Source organism: Zootoca vivipara, chromosome 11 (genome assembly GCF_965207765.1).
Source record: "Zootoca vivipara chromosome 11, rZooViv2.hap1.1, whole genome shotgun sequence".
In the NCBI taxonomy this organism is placed as follows: Eukaryota; Metazoa; Chordata; class Lepidosauria; order Squamata; family Lacertidae; genus Zootoca; species Zootoca vivipara.
In genome coordinates this window covers 32,935,557-32,956,261 of record NC_142594.1, presented here as the reverse complement: position 1 = coordinate 32,956,261, position 20,705 = coordinate 32,935,557, and the positions used below count along the sequence as shown (strand labels likewise).

Sequence of the window (20,705 nt, the reverse complement as noted above, 5' to 3'; positions counted from 1 at the left end):
CCCACTTTTGCCTTGGCCACACCCAGCACTGGCATGTAGTGCCCAGAAGGTTGACAAAGACAGAACGTTGCCATCAGGCCAGAACAGTTTCCCAACCCTTGGACTTAGGGAAATATACACTTGCTTTTTCTGCCATGATTCTCAAACCTTTGGTTTTAGCATTTAAGGGGTCAATCAATAGTGCACAAAGCTGTCATATGAACGAGTGTTTCTTCTAATGATGATATTTCATTTGGCCTTGACTGTTACAAATGCTACACTCTTTTACCATGTATTTTTCTTCTTAATGGAATCTAGATAGTGAGCTTCTAATGCTGTGGTATGCCATTTACTATTACAGTCATACCTCGGTTTAAGTACGCCTCGGTTTGAGTATTTTCAGTTTAAGTACTCCGCGGACCTGGCTGGAACGGATTAATCCACTTTCCATTACTTTCAATGGGAAAGTTCGCTTCAGGTTAAGTACGCTTCAGGTTGAGTACTCCTCGGACCCGTCTGGAACAGATTAATCCACTTTCCACTACTTTCAATGGGAAAGTTAGCTTCAGGTTAAGTACGCTTCAGGTTAAATACAGACTTCCGGAACCAATTGTGTTTGTAAACCGAGGTACCACAGTGCATTGAAAATGTCTAGTGCTACATGTAAATGTAGCAGAATAGGTAGAGAGGAAGTTCCCTTTTTTGGCAGATCCTAGACATCCAAGAATTTGAATTTTATTTTTCAGGAGAAAATGCTTCTAACATTTTCCAACTTATACTCCAGCTTGCAACATCACTGAAGATTTTATTCCCTCTTTAGAACTGATCTTTAATTATATGTTTGTGAGGATTAAAAATAAATAAATCTGAGGGTTTTTTTGTATCTGCATAATAAAAGAAAAATAAATAAACACCCCTGCACTCTGTGGGTAGACTTGATCTGTTCAAACACAAGTGTTTGAAATGGCCTGGCCTGAACTCATATAATTTCCAACTAATTTCGGATTTGGGCAGTAAGAGCAGATGAATGAGAACAAATGCATTTATCATAAAAATATGTAGTAAATTTTAAAAAAAGGTAAAGGTGCCCCTGACCATCTGGGGTTGCGGCGCTCATCTCGCTCTATAGGCCAAGGGAGCCGGCGTTTGTCCGCAGACAGCTTCCGGGTCATGTGGCCAGCATGACAAAGCTGCTTCTGGCAAACCAGAGCAGCGCACGGAAACGCTGTTTACCTTCCCGCTGGAGCAGTTCCTATTTATCTACTTGCACTTTGATGTGCTTTCGAACTGCTAGGTTGGCAGGAGCTGGGACCGAGCAACGGGAGCTCACCCCGTCGCAGGGATTCGAACCGCCGACCTTCTGATCAGCAAGCCCTAGACTCTGTGGTTTAACCCACAGCGCCACCTGGGTCCCAATGTAGTAAGTTAGATACAACTTATTCCCCAACTATGCAGACAGGTTGGCTTGCCAATCCTTTGAATATTAATACCAGTTGTATCCTGTTCATATTCTCCACTCTGTGATACAAAACAATTATATAAGGGTCAAATTTGGCAATCTCTGCTTTTTTTTAAAGCCACCTTTCCCTCCTCCCACCCTGCCCCCCTCCTCTACGTACCTCTTTCTGTCTAGTTTCTCTGAAGGTTACCAAGGAGGAGGCCAATAATAAGAAAAAGGGGGAAAGGAGCTTTTAAAAAAATGCTGTGGAAAAGAAAATTAAAAGAAAACTGGAATGAATGCTTCACTTGTTGGCTATTACCACAATTAACATACCTTAGAAAATATACAAGGAATAGTTAATTATGACTAAATGAGCTCTTTTTAAAGTCCATGGCAGGCCCCAGGATCCAACTGTCAGTACTGTGAAACATATTGAATTGGAAGGCTGGTCTCCCTGTCAGCCAGTAGGATGGTCTGCCTGAATAAAACAGACAGTGAAAAGATATCTGGTTTAGAGTAGCCTCAGACAAGGGAAACACGTACAGCATTTGCATACTTTTCCTGCAAAGGGGTTTAATCCTAAGAAAGAAGGAGATTTCTGTATTGTCAGCCAGGGCTTTGTTCGGAATGAAGAGTAGAAGGAAATCTGATGAAGGGGTCTTTCTGAAAGCTTTGCTCTCAGCCTTGAGGTTGTCCTAGCAAAGTTATATATTTGCAGATTGTTTACATACTATTGTCTGCTTTAAGGTCTCCTATATTCAAAAGGCTCAAAGTATTCCCTTCTGCTTGCACAAAAACAGGGGTTTTGTATGGTAAAAATGACTTGCACTCCAAAGCTGAAACAAGTTCTTTTTTTACTATGTATGCAAAACACCCTCATTCTCATCAGTCAAACTCAAACAACCCAAAATATTTGAAAGACTGGAAAAAGAAAGCAGAAACCACATCCTGTATCATATATCTGCTATAGAAGTTTTATAGTTTGTGGCTTTTGGCAAAAATCTGCAAACTAAAATTAATCTCTCTGTGTGAAAAATGCATGTGAGAAAAACATGTTTTTAAATGCATTGCAACTACAGTGCCTGGCTCCAAAATTTTAGCTGTGAAGACATTGTTCAGTTGCTTGCTGTGATTGTTAAATTAACAATACACTTTCAATATTTTGGATACCAGATTGGACAAAGAACCCTTATTCTTTATATTATAATGAAATATAACTCAGATCCTTCTCACATGTACCACAAAAACAGCAAATAGTCTTAATGGTCTAAATTTTTATAGTCTGTGGCCCTCTCCATCAGATACTTTGTATTATCCTTGAATGAAGGCAATATTGCAAACAGTGAGACAAGAAAGGCTTGAAATGCAAGAAGTGTATGTATGTAGCGATACCTGTAAGCAAAGACTGTACAGTACTACTTGCATATCATAAAATCATAGAATTTTAGAGTTGGAAGGGACCCCAAAGTTCATCTAGTCCAACCCCCTGCAATGCTTGAATCTAAACTAAAGCATCCATTATAAATGACAATTTAATCTCTGCTTAGAAACCTCCAGTAAAGGAAAGTCACCACCTTCCAAGAGGTCATTCCACTGTCAAACAGTTTTTACTGTCAGAAAGTTATTCCTGATGCTTAGTCAGAATCTCCTTTCTTGTAACTTGAATCCATTGGGTTTGGATTCTACCCTCTGGAGCAGGGAAAAACAAGCTTGCTCTATCTTTTCCATGTTACGGCCATTTAGATATCTGAAGATTGCTATCATATGCTTGGTTTCCAGACCCTTCATCATCTTGGTCGCCCTCTCTGCCCATGTTCCAGCTTGTCAATATCCTTCTTAAATTGAACTGAACACAGTACTCTAGGTGTCTAAGACAGAATAGACCAGGGCTATATTACTTCACTTGAACTGGACACAAAGCACTCCCTCTCCCCATAAATAATAATAATAACAACAATAATTTATTATTTATACCCTGCCCATCTGGCTGGGTTTCCCCAACCACTCTGGGCGGCTTCCAACAGAATATTAAAATACAATAGTCTATTAAACATTAAAAGCTTCCCTATACAGGGCTACCTTCAGATGTCTGGTAGTTGTTGTTCTCTTTAAGTCTGGTAGTTGTTGTTCTCTTTGACATTTGATGGGAGGGCGTTCCGCAGGGCGGGTGCCACTACTGAGAAAGCCCTCTGCCTGGTTCCCTGTAACTTGGCTTCTTGCAGCGAGGGAACTGCCAGTAGGCCCTCGGCGCTGGACCTCAGTGTCCGGGCAGAACGATGGGGGTGGAGACGCTCCTTCAGGTATACTGGACCGAGGCCGTTTAGGGCTTTAAAGATCAGCACCAACACTTTGAATTGTGCTCGGAAACATACTGGGAGTCAATGTAGGTCTTTCAAAGGCAGTGTTATGTGGTCTCGGCGGCTGCTCCCAGTCACTAGTCTAGCTGCCGCATTCTGGATTAGTTGTAGTTTCTGGGTCACCTTCAAAGGTAGCCCCACGTAGAGCGCATAGCAGTAGTCCAAGCAAGAGATAACCAGAGCATGCACCACTCTGATGAGGTAGTAACTATACTGTAACTAATATTTTAAAACTTGTTTGTTTGGTACTAGCATTAAACACATAGTATTTATGTGGATTTATAATAAACATTTATATTTATGTAATAATGCTTAATACATAAGTCAGCGTAATAACAAATACAACATACATTTGGGGAGATGTTAAACATCTGTGTTTGTTTCCAGCAGCTAGTGAGCACATTTAATATGGATTGTTTGTTTTTTGCAGAGAGTAATTAAAAAATATGGCTATAAACTGGTTGCTCCATTACATGGATGAAATACTGTATATTGATTCAGTAGGGATCTTGTGTCAGGAAATAGGCTTCATAAATCTAATGAGAATGTCAATAAAAACCCAAATAATCTGTATTGCCTGAATTTTCAGAGGGGGTTCTTCAAAATTGTTTTCTATGCACCCCAGCAATAAAGAGAATGCCCCCTTATAAATCAGCACATGCCTTTAAAGCTAGTATTCAGAAGACAGATACAAAATGGTTGGTTCTCAGGGGGTGGGGTGGGATGACATGCCAAAATGACCCAACTTGAAACATCTGTTTTAATGGTTTGGAGAAAGCTTTTGGATGAAGTTGTATTAAATGTTCGAAAAATAGTTAGACTCTAGCATCTATGGTTTGAATAGTCTTTAAAAAAACAGTTGAGGTTTTCTTCGTTAACTTTTTTGTGCAGGGAGGAGACTTTTAGGCTAGAAACCTAGACATATTTACCTAGAATAAGTTCCATAGAATTCAGTGGGACTACCTTCTAAGTAGGCATGTATACGATGGTAGTGTTGATCACTGTTTAGAAATTATCCCTTGCTAGATGAGATGAACTTTCCCCTCATCCCTAAGCACATTTTTACTGTGAGAAGCATGTCAGAATATGGAGGGACTAAATATACTTCTTTTGTTGCTGAGCTTGTCAAGCACACCACTGTGTTCTCTTTCCCACCAGGAAGGTCAAACCGCTGGGGGCCATTCTATTTTCTGACATGATCCCTACTGTCTGTCCATGCTGTCTGACAGATTGAAACAGTTGTCTGTGTCACTGTGCTTTCAATGCTTTCTAAATGCTTCATTTTCTATGAAAGAAGTAAAATATGTAAGCAACAAGAGGAGAAAATGGCAGAGGAGCCACAGTCTCTCTTATATTTTCCCATTTTTGTACTTAACCAGTCAAAACCTTACTTTTTCAGTGTCCAAGATGATGATAAATAGTTCATGTGTATTAGGTTGAGTCTTTTGAAAGGTATGGTAATAAAACGATTAAATATGCAGTTTCAGTAGTTAAAGTGAAATAGGGGGCTTCTTTTGTTCACTTACATTTCAGTTTTATATATTTTGATTTGAGGTATGTATGAAGCCTGAAGAAATTAGTGCTGTGCTGAGCCTTGAATGCTCTCTAGATAATTGAACTAATTAAATCTTTACCAACATTAACACAACTCCAGCGTTCCTCGGACAGTGGTTAATTATTGCAAGAACATGGCAAGCTTCAGCTAAACAGATGAAAATAGAGTCCTGTGGAATGGTTATTGAGTTTATTCTTTATTCATCTTTTGATAAGGTTTAATTAAAACTGCCTCTCTCCATTGTGGTAAGAATGAATGTGCTTGTTTTCTTAGTGAAAGCCGAATTATTCCCTTCAACCATGGTTCAGCAATCAAAGCTGCTTCAAAGTTTTGGGTTATACTGTAGCTGTGGAGATATAATTGCTGAAACTCTCTATGAAGGCTTTATTCTTTCTTGTGTTTCTTTATTTTTATTTTTATTTAATTTACTTTCAAGAATTACAGCATCCTTTTCTAACTGCAGTTACATTTTCCAAATGTTGATTATATATACATGGTGAAAGCTCAGAATAGAGTAATTAAAAAACAAACATACAAAATATTTATTTAAGCTCTCCCCTGACAAAATAGTAAGAGGTCATTATTTTAAAATTGTAGTTGCAACTGGTAATTTTTTAACTTGGCATCATTTAAGCAAAAATCCCACACTTGTTCAGAAGCTAGACTTTAAGATGAAAAAAATTAATGACTGTGTTTTTAATGGCAATGAAGGACAGGAATAGTGACTCTTTACATAGGCATACCAGGCAATGATTCATTTTAAAGCAAAAGTGCTAAAAGTATTGATGCCTTGCCAGTTTATAAAGAAAGCCAAACTCACTGCCTCTTCAAATATGCAGTTCCATTTGCTACCCACAGATATACAACTTCATTTTTGAAAACTTATTTTATTGTGTGTGGGTTTTTTTTAAAAAAAGTACAATACAATAAAACAATTATTAAGAAACTTATTATTCATGTCCTATTATGTCAAGATGAGGTATGATACCATGGGGGGGGGGCACATTTCTACCTTAAAAGTCAACAGCAGAATATGAACAGTTTGTGAATCACTGTCCATGCTAGGCTGTGGGGATCAGGCTGGAGTGAGTTAGGAGCCCAGACCTGAGATCCAGGGCTGAAGAACAATCTGAAAAGATGGCAAACCAGAAGGCAGAAATGGTAGAATATGCCAGGAGTCGGCATCAAGAAGCAATCTGGATTGGGAGGCAAACCAGAAGGCAGGGCCAGTGGACAAGCCCGGTGTCATAAAGAACAAGGCAAGAAACAGAAGTCACACTAGAGCTTAGATAGGACTTGTTGCTTGACTAAATCACCACTGAGTCAGGAAATCCTCTTATATTCTGTCTTGCCCATTAGTAGCCAATGACCAGCCTAGGAAAGATCAGTCTGGGAAATTCGTCCCTGAGAAGCTAGAGTGACACGGCTTGCCAGGAGCAGTTCCTGATAATCATACAAGTATCCATTCCTTTGTGTGCTAACACTTCACCAGATCCTCCAAGCTGGAAGGCAAGAAGATGGAAAGTAGTGATTCCTTCCTGACCCAATACTACCCATCATGCCAGTGAGCATTCTGATAACCTAGTGTAATGAATGTAGCACCTATGATGGTTCTTGCCCTTTGGAAGTAGTTCTTCAGTATTCTGGCCCACACAAGCTCAAGGGGTAGGACTATAGCATTATGTAAACTTCTAGGCACAGGATATTGGCGCTATAATTTTGGTGCAGCAAACCTATATTCCTCTAGGCCTCCAAGCAGTGCATAATGGCATTTGATTGCAGCCTTGGTCTAGTTATGAAATTTTAAATATCTGCTTCTAAACGTGTCAGGCAGCCTAATCAGAAGGTTGTCCCATCTCCAAGTTTTGTTTGTGATGTCTCTTCAATGACCTATTTAAGTATGTGTGCTGTTACTGGTCCTGTGTAACTTTTTTAAGGTACACATAGGTTTTCCTGAAGGGGAAGATCATGTCTCTGACAAACTTGCATCAGGAGAAGGATGTGAGAGGAGATAGGTTGAACACCCTCATGCTGCAGTTCTGATCTGGATCAGAGCCCTCACAACTTTCCTATAGTGCTACATTAGTTGATCATGAGCAGGTATCATGAGCAGCTTGTTACATTTCTATACTATGTGAAGCAAAATCACTGGAAAGAGAAAAGCCAAGTACAGTAAATAGAAATGTTCAGCTGGGGTGGAGGGATTGATACTCTAATCAGTGTTAGATACCCAGAGGCTTTTTTCTAATGTAATTTTCTATTTTTGTAAAATTTGTTTTCCCCCCTGGATACCAAAAAAGACAAGCCCTTTGCTATAATTATATTGAACACTTAAACAGGGAGAAAAGAGCAGATGTAGCATTTTTGCTTGGTAAGTACTGCAGTAACATTGCATCTTAAAGAAACCCTATTTTCTTTTAGGGGGCTGGGGAGGCTCCGTAGATGTATAGCTATCATAAAGAAGAAATATCCTTCCAAGTTCTAATAGTACTGACACTAGCTCAGTTTGCGCATAATGCTAACCCAGACCTTGACTTAGTGTAAGCATGTGGGTTCTGGAGAGGAAACCACAACTGCTTTGCTTCTCATCTGGTTCTGCTGCTGCTGTGCTACGGTGAGCTAAACCACAGTTTGGCTTGGCCCTGTCATCTGAAACAAGTTTGACAAATCATGAACTGTAAGCCATGGTTTGGCTTAGCATTACATGTGAAGAGGGTCACTGCTTTCATTTGTAGTTTGTGTTGTAGTTTGTGTTTATTAATACCTGCTTGATTGATACTATGCTATCCTTAAGCAAATACACTGCTAGATTGAAATTAAGAGGGAAAACTGCTGAACCATACAAGTATGTAGCTAATTCAATCAGAGAAGCATGAGAGAGGGCAAGAATGGCTAATTGTGTAGGACAGCTTTGTCATTATTTTTGCTCTGAAATGGTGGGGAGCAGCCTGGGTTTCTGATGCCATCTCTCTGGATTTGGCAACATTTGGCTTTAACCCAAAAGAGAAAATGGGAGTGTATATGTTTCCAGCAGGGTACTGTTGCTCTTGCACAGAATGGTTAACAGTGACATTAGTAGACAGAATGACCATTCCCCTACTCTTCCTTTAAGCAGATCCTTTTAAATGTATTATTGGATGGATGGTCCATTACTTTGGGGTGCTAACTACCTTTTTTACATGTTTTCCCCCCTCATAGTTATACATACACTACGTTGTTTTCACTGGAATTTCATTTCATCCCATTCTTTATTTTGTACTTATGTCCAGAATTAATTGTGTTGACCTTACCTAAAAGTGGCATAGCAGTTACAGCCCAGTATATCCATGCCGTCATCACCTAGCCTCTCCATGCCAGGCTCCAACAGCCAACGGAAGACATAACAACCTCTCCAATTGGCTGTAGAAATTCAAATTGGCCCGTCTGCATAATTGGCCAATTATAGGCAGGTGTGGAGGCAGGGCTTCAGTAGGGTGGAGCTGATAGGGACTCCCAAATGAATCCTCACTGAAGGAGTCTTCACTGAGGTCCCCTCCCCTGGCTTAAAGTAGACCCACCTTCTCGCCCTGCACCACAGTTGCCTTTTTGATCTCCCTCCATTCCTTACTCCTGGTTGTATCATTTCATTTGTGTGTGATATCTTGTTTGACTTTGCTACGGCTTGCTTCGATATCCGTATTCAGTATATCAGCCTCTGTTGGAAACAGCATAATACCAGGTAGAGGTTTTCTAAAACTGAAGCATATATATAAATGCTAAAAAGGGTCCGAGCAAGTAAATTTGGGGTATATTTCAGCATTGAATCCCCCATCAATTTTACTTCAGAATTCAAGCTTATTAGGGCCCTAAGAAATAATATTGTTGCACAGTTGCTACAAAAGGAATGTGAAATTGGGACATGGAGCATGTGGTGTTCTTGATCATGTTAGGGTCTGTCTGCTTCATTTGCAAGCACAGCAGCTTAAAACATGTCTGTTGTAAAGCTCAGTTCTTCTCTGAAATGTAGCTTTGCATGCATCTAAGGGTTCTCCCTGCCCCCCATGCAGTCCTTGCATGAATGTAGGTTAAGTCTGACCACCTATGCTGGATGTATATTACTATGAACATGGTTGCTATAGGCACTTGCTCCTTGAAACTCAGGACATACTGCATATTTCTCATGCAAGTAGCCAATAGCTATGAATAAAATTAATCTATCCCACTTCATGACATATTTTTTTCTTTTGAACTCCCAAACCTGGAATGCTCTGCTGCACACCGAGCAATTGAATATGCCTTTCAGATATTGTCTGTGAATGATCCTACCTCAAACTTTAGTGTTACTTCTCTGCAGAATTTGAATGTTGATGCATGTTTATAGAGGTGTTTGTGTTAAGAAGCAAGAACCTCAAGGTCTATGGCTGAGACTTGCTCTGTGAGCTGCCTGTGTCTGTTTCTCCTGCACAGAAAGGAATTAGATTTGTAACATTAGTCCCTGCAATTGGCAGGCAGCATGGACCATTTGGATTGCCCAGAGCTGATATAAATACAGGTAAGGGATTTCTGCCCTTACCTGTATTTATATCAGACCAGTACCCTTTACCTGCTGTACTTCAGACTCATGCACAAATCCTTTGTGCTTGCATCAAACCTTGGGACCCTAGAGCTGGAGAACATAACTATCAATAGGTTTGCATTCGGGCGTGACTTCCCATGATCCTGGGATGACCTGATTCTTTGGACTTTTAACAACATATATTAATTCACAACAGCACTGTTAGCTTGCCCTTTCTGACAAGCTAGTTGCATTCTCTTCAATTGGTGTTTCAGCCACTAATACAAAAAACCACTGAGGGCTACCAATTGCATCTAGAGCAGGGGTCAGCAAACTTTTTCAGCAGGGGGCCGGTCCACTGTCCCTCAGACCTTGTGGGGGGCCAGACTATATTTTGAAAAAATATGTATGAACAAATCCCTATGCCCCACAAATAACCCAGAGGTGCATTTTAAATAAAAGGACACATTCTGCTCATGTAAAAACATGCTGATTCCCGGACCTTCCATGGGCCGGATTTAGAAGGCCTTAGTTCCCCTTAGATTGGGAACCCCTGATCTAGAGTGTTGAGGGAGAGGAAGGATGTTATCCCATTTTTTCCTGCCCAAATCTCCTCTTGCCACTCTTTGCAGCGGATATTGATCAAGTTTACTTCTAAAACACCATCAGTAGAGATCCCAAAGCGGTCACAAGCTTAAAAAAAAAAAAAACAGGCCAATAAGACACGAGTGTCATTTTATTAAGTAAAAAAGTGTTTCAAACAGCAGCAATTCACAATAAGCCTGAGTTCTTAGCAAATTTTAGTCCAGTAGTAGCCATCCATGTTTACTGGGGAAGGAAGATGGCATCAGAGGCAACCTGCAGTGGGAAATCAGTGCAGAGTTGGGCGGGGAGGTAGCTAATTGCAAGCATGTGCTTAAAAGAACATGTTTAATATAACATGTAGTTTGACCTTCTGAAGTTTACCCACTAATACATGTGTTCATAATAATATATTCAAATTTTATGATGCTGAGCACACTAGTAACTCATACGTAATTCTTCTCGACTGATTCTACAATAATTAGAATGCTTCAAATGCAGTGTTGAACAATAAGCCCTTTTACATCTTTAACCGCTTTCAAATGTATTTTTAATCCATTAACAAACTTCCTAATATAGCATTAAATTTACATCTTCAAATAGATTTTTCTGCCTTTCACAATCTTTTGTATTCATTTTATTCCGTACCTTCCATTTTTGGTTCCTTTCCTTGACCTTAGCATACAAATGTGTAATGGGAGAAAAAAATGATTGACTCACAGAACAGGGGTCTGCAGTGTAGTGATTTCATGCTCAGTTGTTGGCTAACAAGCTGCCATAGTTTCATTTAGTGAAGCCCAGTTGCAAAAGATGAAGGATTGTGTAAGGCCCAGCTGCCAAGGTTACAGAACAGACTGCTTAAAGGACTTCAAGGTTCCAAGTGTGAGGGGAATTGTCTCTGCCCAGCAGGTATGGAATAGATTTAGACAGAGTCTGTTGTGCACAAGATGCTGACTGGCCTAAGCAATTCATAAATCCCCACCAAAATTACAACATTCTCCTCCCATTTCGCTGTGTACATACTTAACCCTTTCACAGCTGTTCTGGAATAGCTTGTCTTTCAAAATAGGCATGGAATATAAAAAAAGCTGTTTCTACATACATGATAGAACCTGGCTTAACCAAATGCATGCATGTACCACTCTACTGATATAGCTTTATATTTGAAAAGAAAAAGGCAGTCATTTTAATTACCCAAATAGCTTGATAGTCAAGAGCCTCTCAAACTTTCTAAGCCCCAGGCTCACTTGACAGGGAGGGCTAAAAAAATTTGAGGCCCATGAATCATAATATGGTGGTGGAGGGGTAAAGCCAGTAATATATAGAAGAGGAAATTGGTGTAATCAGTTGCTAATTACTGGTATCATTTTATATTGACAGCTAATAATTCTTGGGAAATCGTCAGATTCTTTGCTAAATTTCATTGTGGCAGGCAATTCCATAGTTCAGCTAAATACAGACATGCTCTCTGGAGGTATTGTGACTAAGCCTTCCCATTTTAGGCGAAATTTGCTGGTTCAGAACATATCTCTCAGCTTCGGACCTGTTACTGGGTTTCAAATTTCCAGTGTTTCCAGCCTTTCTTTGTCTTCTTTAGTCTTTTTTCCTCTACCACCACCTCTTTAAAAGCACATGATTTTCAGTTTCAGTTAGTTATCTGCTTCTGTCATTTAAATCAAAGAGAAATACTGTTTATTTGCAATGTTTGAAAGGATTTCACAAAGTTAAATCATCCGTCCTTCCAATTCCTGAATTATATACTGTACTATTGTATAACTAGATGATGCAACTGGCATCTACTATTAAATTAAACATAGAGAATAGTTGAAGTAATTGGCTATTTCTACATCTGCGTCAAAAAGGTGTCATAGTGGTTAATTAAGTTGTTTTGCAGTTTTTCGCTCCAAGGTTTCTCTATGCATTTCATTAGCACTTATTATTCAAACACTGCATTTACAGATCTGTCTTTAAGTAATATAGACTATCTTTGTAAGATATTAAATATTTTACACCCCTATCATTTGTGAGTGTTGAAATAAGTTGTACAGTCTACCATATTGACCTGAATATAGGCCTCTTCCCCCCCCCCAAAAAAAATTCCGACCGTGAAAAGCAACCTTACAAAAATTGGCTTTTACGATATCCCTGCTGAAAGAGACATATCGTAAAACAGAACAGGTGTTAGTGCCTGCGGAATTTTAAGAGAGCGGCTTATATTCAGGTTTTCTCTCTCCCCCCCCCCCGGAATTCTAAAGGTTCGGCTTATATTCAGGCCAATCAGGCCAATACGGTAATCTTTCTCCTGCTGTGCATTAAATTCATCATAGCTGATACATTTCCCTTAATTTTGTGGAACTAGGTAACATAAGGCAACAACAGAATAAGGAATTCCTATTGTTTTCTCACTTCCCACTTCAAAATTTACTTTAGAATCATATTACTGCATTTACTAAAAAGGAAGACAGCAATACAGTATGAGGTAATTAGTAGTCACTGCATTCTTTCCCACAAAAATGCACCCCTTAAGGAATTATATGGTGCTTTTTGTTTACTTTTTAAATTTTTCTTTCATGCTTTACATTTGTATAAGTTTACTGTACCCTACACACTTGAGAAGTCAGCATGCTGGTCTGTTCCTTTACTGCCCCCCCCCTTTTATAAGCTGCTGTGGCTTTCTTTTTCTTATCAAAGGACCTTTCTTATCATTTCTTATCAAAGGACCTTGACTCTTGAATGTATGAAATCCCAGCTGTAGAGTTTGATCCACTGAAGTAACAGTCCACCTCTATGGGTACAAACCTTTCTACAGGGCATAAGTTGATTCAAGACCACAATGAGAGATAGCTGCTGACCACATTCTTCCAAATCTCAAATTAATTTCAAACAAAACTTACAAATATTTAAAATGGGATAGTTCCTTCTCCTGGTTGTTAGATGAACAATTTGCAAATGACCCCCAGGGAAGTGATGTTCCACAATTTTCAGATCATACCTGTAGCAGAAGACAAAATGTTGAGAGAACTGCTAAACAAGCCCTGTGACATAGAAGAAAACCCCAATAAAACACTCAAGCAACTTCTGTCCCCCAGCCAGGTTCCTATGTCTTACCATAAGAAGTCATTGAGTTACCTAACTTGGGAAGACTCTTTTCCCTTTACCTGATAAATACATTCCCCTAGCATAAGGTACGTACCTCAATTCTGGTGATAAAACCTTGTTTTGTACAGTGGTGCCTCGCTTAACAAATGCCCTGCTTAACTAAATTTCCACTTAACAAAAGGTTTTTTCTAGTGGAGGTTGCCTTGCTAGACGAATTCGTTTTACGAAACATTCGTCTAGCGAATCGCGGTTTCCCATAGGAATGCATTGAAATTCAATTAATGCGTTCCTATGGGCAAAAAAAAATTCAAAAAAATACGATGCATTCCTATGGGATTCGCTAGATGAATTTTTCGTTATAAGAAAAGACCCGTGGAACGAATTAAATTCGTCTAGCGAGGCACCACTGTACTCTAAAAAAGTAAGGTATGAACGGGAAGTTCTAGAAAGCACCTTTCCTTATTGTCTGTATGCAAGAGGTTCCAAAAATCAAGGCTCAAATTTCTCTTTTTGCCTACCCCTGAACTAAAGCACTGAAAGCTTAAACTATGCTTATTATAGCATAGGTATATTTATCAATAGATTGCAAGGCAAGTCTGCACTGAGAGTATAATGTGAATTGTTTTGAGATCATAATTATCACAGGCCCCCAACATTTCTCTCTAACTTATCACACTGTTTTATCCCAAGTAATTCAGATCCTTTGAGACTCCTTCCTTCAAAGCTTTGGAGAGTACTTTAGTGGGGTTAGATTGGTGAAAATGGACAGGTTTCAAAACTAAACTACATACCTCTGCTCTTGCAGTTTTCTGTAATCCTTTTGGACACTAGCAGCTGTAAAGCATGGGCCATGGGTGTTTCATTCTTTAAAAAGCCATGTGCCTTCCAATTCAGTCACTAAATTAAACTTTTCTGCTGACTTGTGTTTATTTAAACAGCTTTGATTAAGTAATTATACTAGTTTGGCTGTCATGGTTTCATTGGTCTCCTATAGCCCCTGGAGGGGGAAGGCAGAAAAAAACTATTTATGGTCAGCTGGTGGTCTTGTCCAGAGCTGCTTGTACCTGCCTAACGTCAAGTACTATATTTATTAATTGAACTCTAACCTTTTCTTACCCTGAACTTTCATTATGAGCCCTTTCTTGATATTTCTGAGTGTTCTTTTCCAGTCCTACCTGTTTGCTTTAAATTATTTGTTGGAATTCTTGGGTAAAGAGAATAACAAATATTTAAAGATGGCTTGAAGCTGCAGATTTAGAAAACGTCAGCAAACAATAAAATATATAATAAAAAGCATTTAAATAAAAGCAACAAACAAAAAATAGAATGGCAGCAATTAAAACAGAACTATAATATCCACTCAGTATATCTGAGAAACACATAATTGACCCATAAATGCTTCAGTTTTACACATGTGAAGGTTCTGTAAACCAAAACTGATTCCAAGATATTGCTACTGCACTATCTCAATGCACAGTATGTCAAATCTTTTGGATTTAAGCTGGTCTGGTCAGAACTTCTATATGGGTGATCATGTGGGAACCCTATGCATGCTGTCTTTGAATTTTGTTGTGGAAGGAAGGTATGGTATTAATTAAATATGAATGCATTGCTTTGTGTAGATTTTCAAAAACATTCTTAAATATGACTTAAGAAGAGAAATGCCAACTCTCTTCCATTTGTCTTAATTACTTTTGCAGGTTGAATACAAACCTGCAAATAGAAGGAATCTTTGGATACAAAATCTGTATATAGATGGCATCTCCCACTTAACAGCAAATCTGTTTAACATTTTCCCTTAGATCATGGATGGATAACAGTTTTCAGCCTGGGGGCTGTACTCCTTTTTGGCCAAGCTTTCAAGGACCACATGCCAGTTGTGTGTGAGGTCAGAGGTCAAAGTGAACCAACCAATTAATATAATTTTTCCTTTTGTACAGTAGGCAAGCTTTTACACACACTCACAAACCCCTCTGTAGCCTCGATCCCGGAGAATTCCAAGAGTCATACAGAGAGACCTGGAGGGCTGCATCTGGCCCCCAGGTTTAATGCCCCCCACCCCTTCCCTAGAGCATTGCTCAAAAGTAAGAAGCTTTTCCACTTGTGCAAGCTCCTGTTGTACAAGCAGAAGTATGAGAACTGTGATAGAGCCCTGTGATAGAGGACTTATTGTAGCACTGCATAACCTCTTGCAGAAGTTATTGGCACAATCATTTATTAAACAACGCAAGCAACATCCCCACACACACAAAAAACTTACAGTACTTATGGCACAGTGCATCCTTTTAAAAGGCATTCACTACACTAAACAACCAGAAGTGCTGCACATCTCAGTAGAATTTGTGAGACTCAAGGAATATGAAACAATAGTTTGTTTACCTGAAGCTAGCTAATGATCCTCTTTTGATACTTCTAAATTACTTAGGTTTGGGGCACAGTCATTATGGAAGACAAACAGAATGAGCCCCATGAACACAAATTCTTAGATACTTAAAGGAGTCAAGTCTGTTTTAAAAAAAAGACGGAACTTTTCTAGTCTCAAAACCACCTAGTGATCCGAGGTTGGTGGTCTCAAAAAACAAAACAAAAAACCAGTTGTGAGGAAACAGCTACCAACCTGCCACAGATATACATAGAGCGAAGATGTTTTAGTTTAAAAGAACAGCAGCTGAGAAACAGTTATTTGATCCCTGCTGTTTGAGGGACAATAAGAAGAGCGTTGTTGCGATCACTCATCAGCGATCCCTGTGCAGCTTGATTCCAACAGCCGCAACAAAACCACAGATGTTATAACAACATTGCAGTAGGTGGTATTATGTTGCAAATCTTATGCATAGTAGTATCGTTCTGTTGCTTCCAGAACTATTGTCCAAGTTTGCTGCAACAGTTCAGCTAGTCTGTACATAATTTGTAAATGATGTGCCTGCGTCACCTACTCTATTTATCTGAAGTAGTGCCATGTCTTGCAAGTTGTGTGTGTGCTTCACACAAACAGAAGTATGAAAACTTCCATAGGGCCCTTCTGTCAGAACTATCTATTATAAAAGGTTGCATTATAGTGTGTGTGTGTGAGAGAGAGAGAGAGAGAGAGAGAGAGAGAAACAAACAGACAGACAGACAGACAGACAGACAGACAGACAGACAGACAGAGGACACGATCCTACTACCTGTGTTTTGTTCAGAAGTTGTGCACACACAATAAAGTACTCATGTCTAATGTGCAGACTAGACCCCCCCCCCAGAAAAATCAACTTTGAAATATGATGATTTAGAGCAGGCATGTCAAACCTGCGGCCCTCCAGATGTTTTGGCCTACAACTCCCATGATCCCTAGCTAGCAGGACCAGTGGTTGGGGAAGATGGGAATTGTAGTCCAAAACATCTGGAGGGCCGCAGGTTTGACATGCCTGATTTAGAGTTAGGAAGAACCACTGCCCTCTGCTTCTCTGTTCCTAACTGCCCTTTCCTCAAACCACCTTTTTTTTTACCTGTGGGATTCAAATGCATGTTAACAGTTCTTTCTGGAAACATTAAATAACACACAAAGCACTGCTTTGAAGCAAATCCATAGAACACAAATCATGTTTGTATTGATTTATAGGTTCGCTGCTACAAGGCACCTGGTTTCTCTGTGACATTTTTCTCTTTCTCACTCGTAATCAAATTACCAAGAATTATTTGATGTTGTTAGCACTTAACCTAAACTTTTTTATGAAATTGGTTGCTCAGTCAGCATGCCTGCCACCTATGTCCACACAGCCAACATATCTTTACAATCTCTAGGTCCTTCTATTTGAAGGACAGTATGAAATTTTATGTTAAACGGTGGTCTGCTATCCACACATCCATTTTATTTTCTTTGAACGTAGACGACAGTTAAGTGTATTGTACAACTTGGCAGTTTGATATCACTTTGATAGACACAAAGTGACCTTATATGTGCACTCCTGTGTACTTTTAATCTGTGGTCTCCCATCTCCCACTCGACAGGAATTCTGAGATGTTGATGGAACCCTCTGTATCAACAGAGCAGCTGTGCTGACCTTTAACCCTTCACACTGGTTCTGACAGCTGCCTGCCATGTGTAGAGGAAACCTCACAGACGAACATTTCTGTCCTGAAGTAAAGATTTTTAGATAAACATGCAAGCACTACTATGGATACTACTTTTAAAAATAAATATACTACTGAATATATAACAGCAGGATACGGTGTAGACTGTTAAAATATATATACACACTACTGCTAGCTTGTTTCTCTGAAGAACTTTTAAATAACGAAAATTATCATAAACTTAAAACTGCACACCAAATGTAACCAATCTGAAATTTATTCATTTTATTAAATGAAGTTAATTGGGCTCTGCAAATATAGGTTCATGGCATTATTGGCATATGTAGGTGAGGTGATTCGGACACTTCTAAAGCAACTGACTCTGTGTGTAGTTTTTAAATTTTAATCCAAATGATACCTTTTCCCAATTCTTGTTTTTTTTCTTGGGGTGGGGAATTAAAACACAACCTTAACCAAAAAGAAAACTGTATTAGAAACCTTTGTTATGTGTTAAAATATGGTGACTTGAATGTCAGGTTCATCTTGCTCTTATTGAGAGTCCAGTGTTATCTGCTAATGTTTTCCTGCTGAGCTACTACTGTTTTGCCTTTTTGCGCAGCTGTCGTGGTATTAATATAATATACCTTTCCCATCTGTGTAGAGGTCACTATTCTGTTGCCCACTCACATTACCTCTGCTCAGATATTAACTGCTTGAGGTTTTCTTATCTCAATAAATATTCAATAGTACCTCAACAACATGAGGTACTGCTTTTTCTAAAATGAATGAATGAATAAATAAATATACAGTAGGAGACTTTTTTTATTCATTTGTTTCTTAGCAGGAGAAGAAAGTCTCCTGGCTAAAATCATATTCTATTCAAATTCTTACCTTAACTTACAAAATAGTTGCCTCTTTTTTCTATTGGACAGTTTGACAAGACAGTAATTTAGTGCTGTTAATATTTTTTTGTTCATGTGTTCATAAATCAGGCAGGGGGAACCTCGCTGTGTGTGTAGGGTGTTAAATATTAATGTCATTATTTAAGGCAAATAGATAATATATTTTCTACCGGTCTGTCCAGCTGGAAGTTCTGTTAAATTGGCACATGAGTGCCTCTTTAGTTGAGTAGTGAAAAGAAAACGTTTCCACCATTATAAGCCTCAAAATTTTATACTTTATAATAATGGCATCTCATGAGCTATCAACCTTAAACCTGACATTACATGATGGACCTGAGGAGGTCTACTAAATTTCAAACTGATCCAATGAAAATTGTTGGATTTACAGCAAGTTTAAAAGTGCTGAAATGTACACTTTTATTGGTTTAAAATTTTGGTTTGATGAAGTTCTGAGCAGCAATTCAAAGATTATTAAGGTTTACCTGCCCCATTAAAGTCAGAGGTAGCAATTACTGGTAAAACTACTGTCAAAATACTATGGCACATGCACATTTTACATTTTGGAGCATAATTTTGCCTGGACTTCACAGTGAGCCACCTAATGAATGCTATGTGCAGTTAGGCACAGTGGTTGGACAGACTTCTTGGGCTCAGTGGCATGTACAATTTGTGATGCTGCATAGCATCTTTACTGATCACAGGATACATCTATCTGTTAAGGCATCTAGGGAGATTAAATTTGGAACTATTTAATATGCAAGCATTGACGTTTTTCAATACCTGGTTAGACATTCAAGCCATTTAAGATGATACTGTGAAATACGCCACAGTGCCACTTTCCAATACAGTGTCGAGACTGCAATTTCTATGTTTGTTTGATTTTAATAGTAGATGGGTAGTGATTTAATCGTTAGTAGTACAAGTTATACAGGAGGCTTGTTGACAAGGTTCTTGGGGTTATAACCCCTGTTGCAAACATATACTCTGCCTTCTAGAGCCTTCTTACATTGCTAGCAGCCTAACAATACACATATAGAAAATGTTTCTAAAACTGCTTCCCTTAGTACTGAAATAGGGTGTCATTTTTAAGCTTAAACCGTTACTCAATTTCAAAGCAGACTTACAAGAAAAAAATAATTACAATACACTGCAGAAATGTCCAGTTTTTTGTATATCAGAATGAACTACATTCCCATGCCTGTCACAGATATAACTGCTGGATGTCATTCTAACAGCATGGCTCCACTCCGCCCCCCCCCCACTCCACCCCCAGCAGATTTCCATGTAGCCTTTTAATCTTCCTCTTGTCTTTGGGTGTTTACACTTGATGCATTTAACTCAGTGTTGTAGATATTCTACATATAAGGGCTTTAGGACTTGCTCAAAGGATTAACTAACATTCTAGTGTCCTTTATCCACTTCAGTTCCTACATTATTTTACATCTGATACATGTTTTGACCAGATCATATTTCTCAAAACATTTAAGCCCACAGAAAGCAATTGACATTTGTTGTTGTTGTTTAGTCGTTTAGTCGTGTCTGACTCTTCGTGACCCCATGGACCAGAGCACGCTAGGCACTCCTGTCTTCCACTGCCTCCCGCAGTTTGGTCAGACTCATGTTATGACTAATAATGAACTACAAATTTCCATATTCTACACTTAATTCTTCCATATACTTGCTTTTCTAGGCTTATTGGTTTACATTATACATTTAGATTTCACAATTGAAACTTAATGTATGATTCAAAACAAATCACAATCCTTTCGTACCAGGCAGCTCACACTGGTCAATTATTCCTCACCTTAGCTGGTTCTCATCTTGTTAGCCAACCATGTGTCTCATTGGAAGCTTATGTTTTTCCAATACAGTACTTTGAAATTTCTTGATACTATCTTGTTTTGACTAAATGTTGTTTTTACTATGTTGTTATCAAAGACACTTCTTCATCCTAAACATGTTTACTATTTCCTACTTTCAGCTGTTCACAAATGGTTATGCTTCCGCTATCTTAACCCATACCAACTGTGTCATCATCTATGTTTATATAATTTCATGTTCTCAGTTTACCTTATTAGCTTACCCAAATGCCTCACACTAACCCTTTCCCATAGCTAGTATTTTTTCAAGTATTATTTATATAGAGTTCCTATCAAAGTAGGTTTCTGGGATCCTTTCTTCAAGTTTCCCCCCAATAACATGC

At 38.9% G+C, this 20,705-nt stretch overlaps 1 protein-coding gene and 1 long non-coding RNA gene across 3 annotated transcripts in view; one reads left to right on the top strand and one right to left on the bottom strand.

Annotated features, from left to right (window-relative positions):
- CDK14 (cyclin dependent kinase 14) overlaps positions 1–20,705 on the top strand; it is a 234,570-nt gene that overhangs the window by 200,980 nt on the left and 12,885 nt on the right. The window lies entirely within an intron of this gene.
- The window catches only part of LOC148684258 (uncharacterized), a 37,485-nt gene continuing 27,364 nt past the window's right edge, over positions 10,585–20,705 (bottom strand). Inside the window, exon 2 of the long non-coding RNA XR_015946407.1 lies at positions 10,585–13,440. This is a non-coding gene — a long non-coding RNA (uncharacterized LOC148684258). The remainder of the gene's footprint in view (positions 13,441–20,705) is intronic.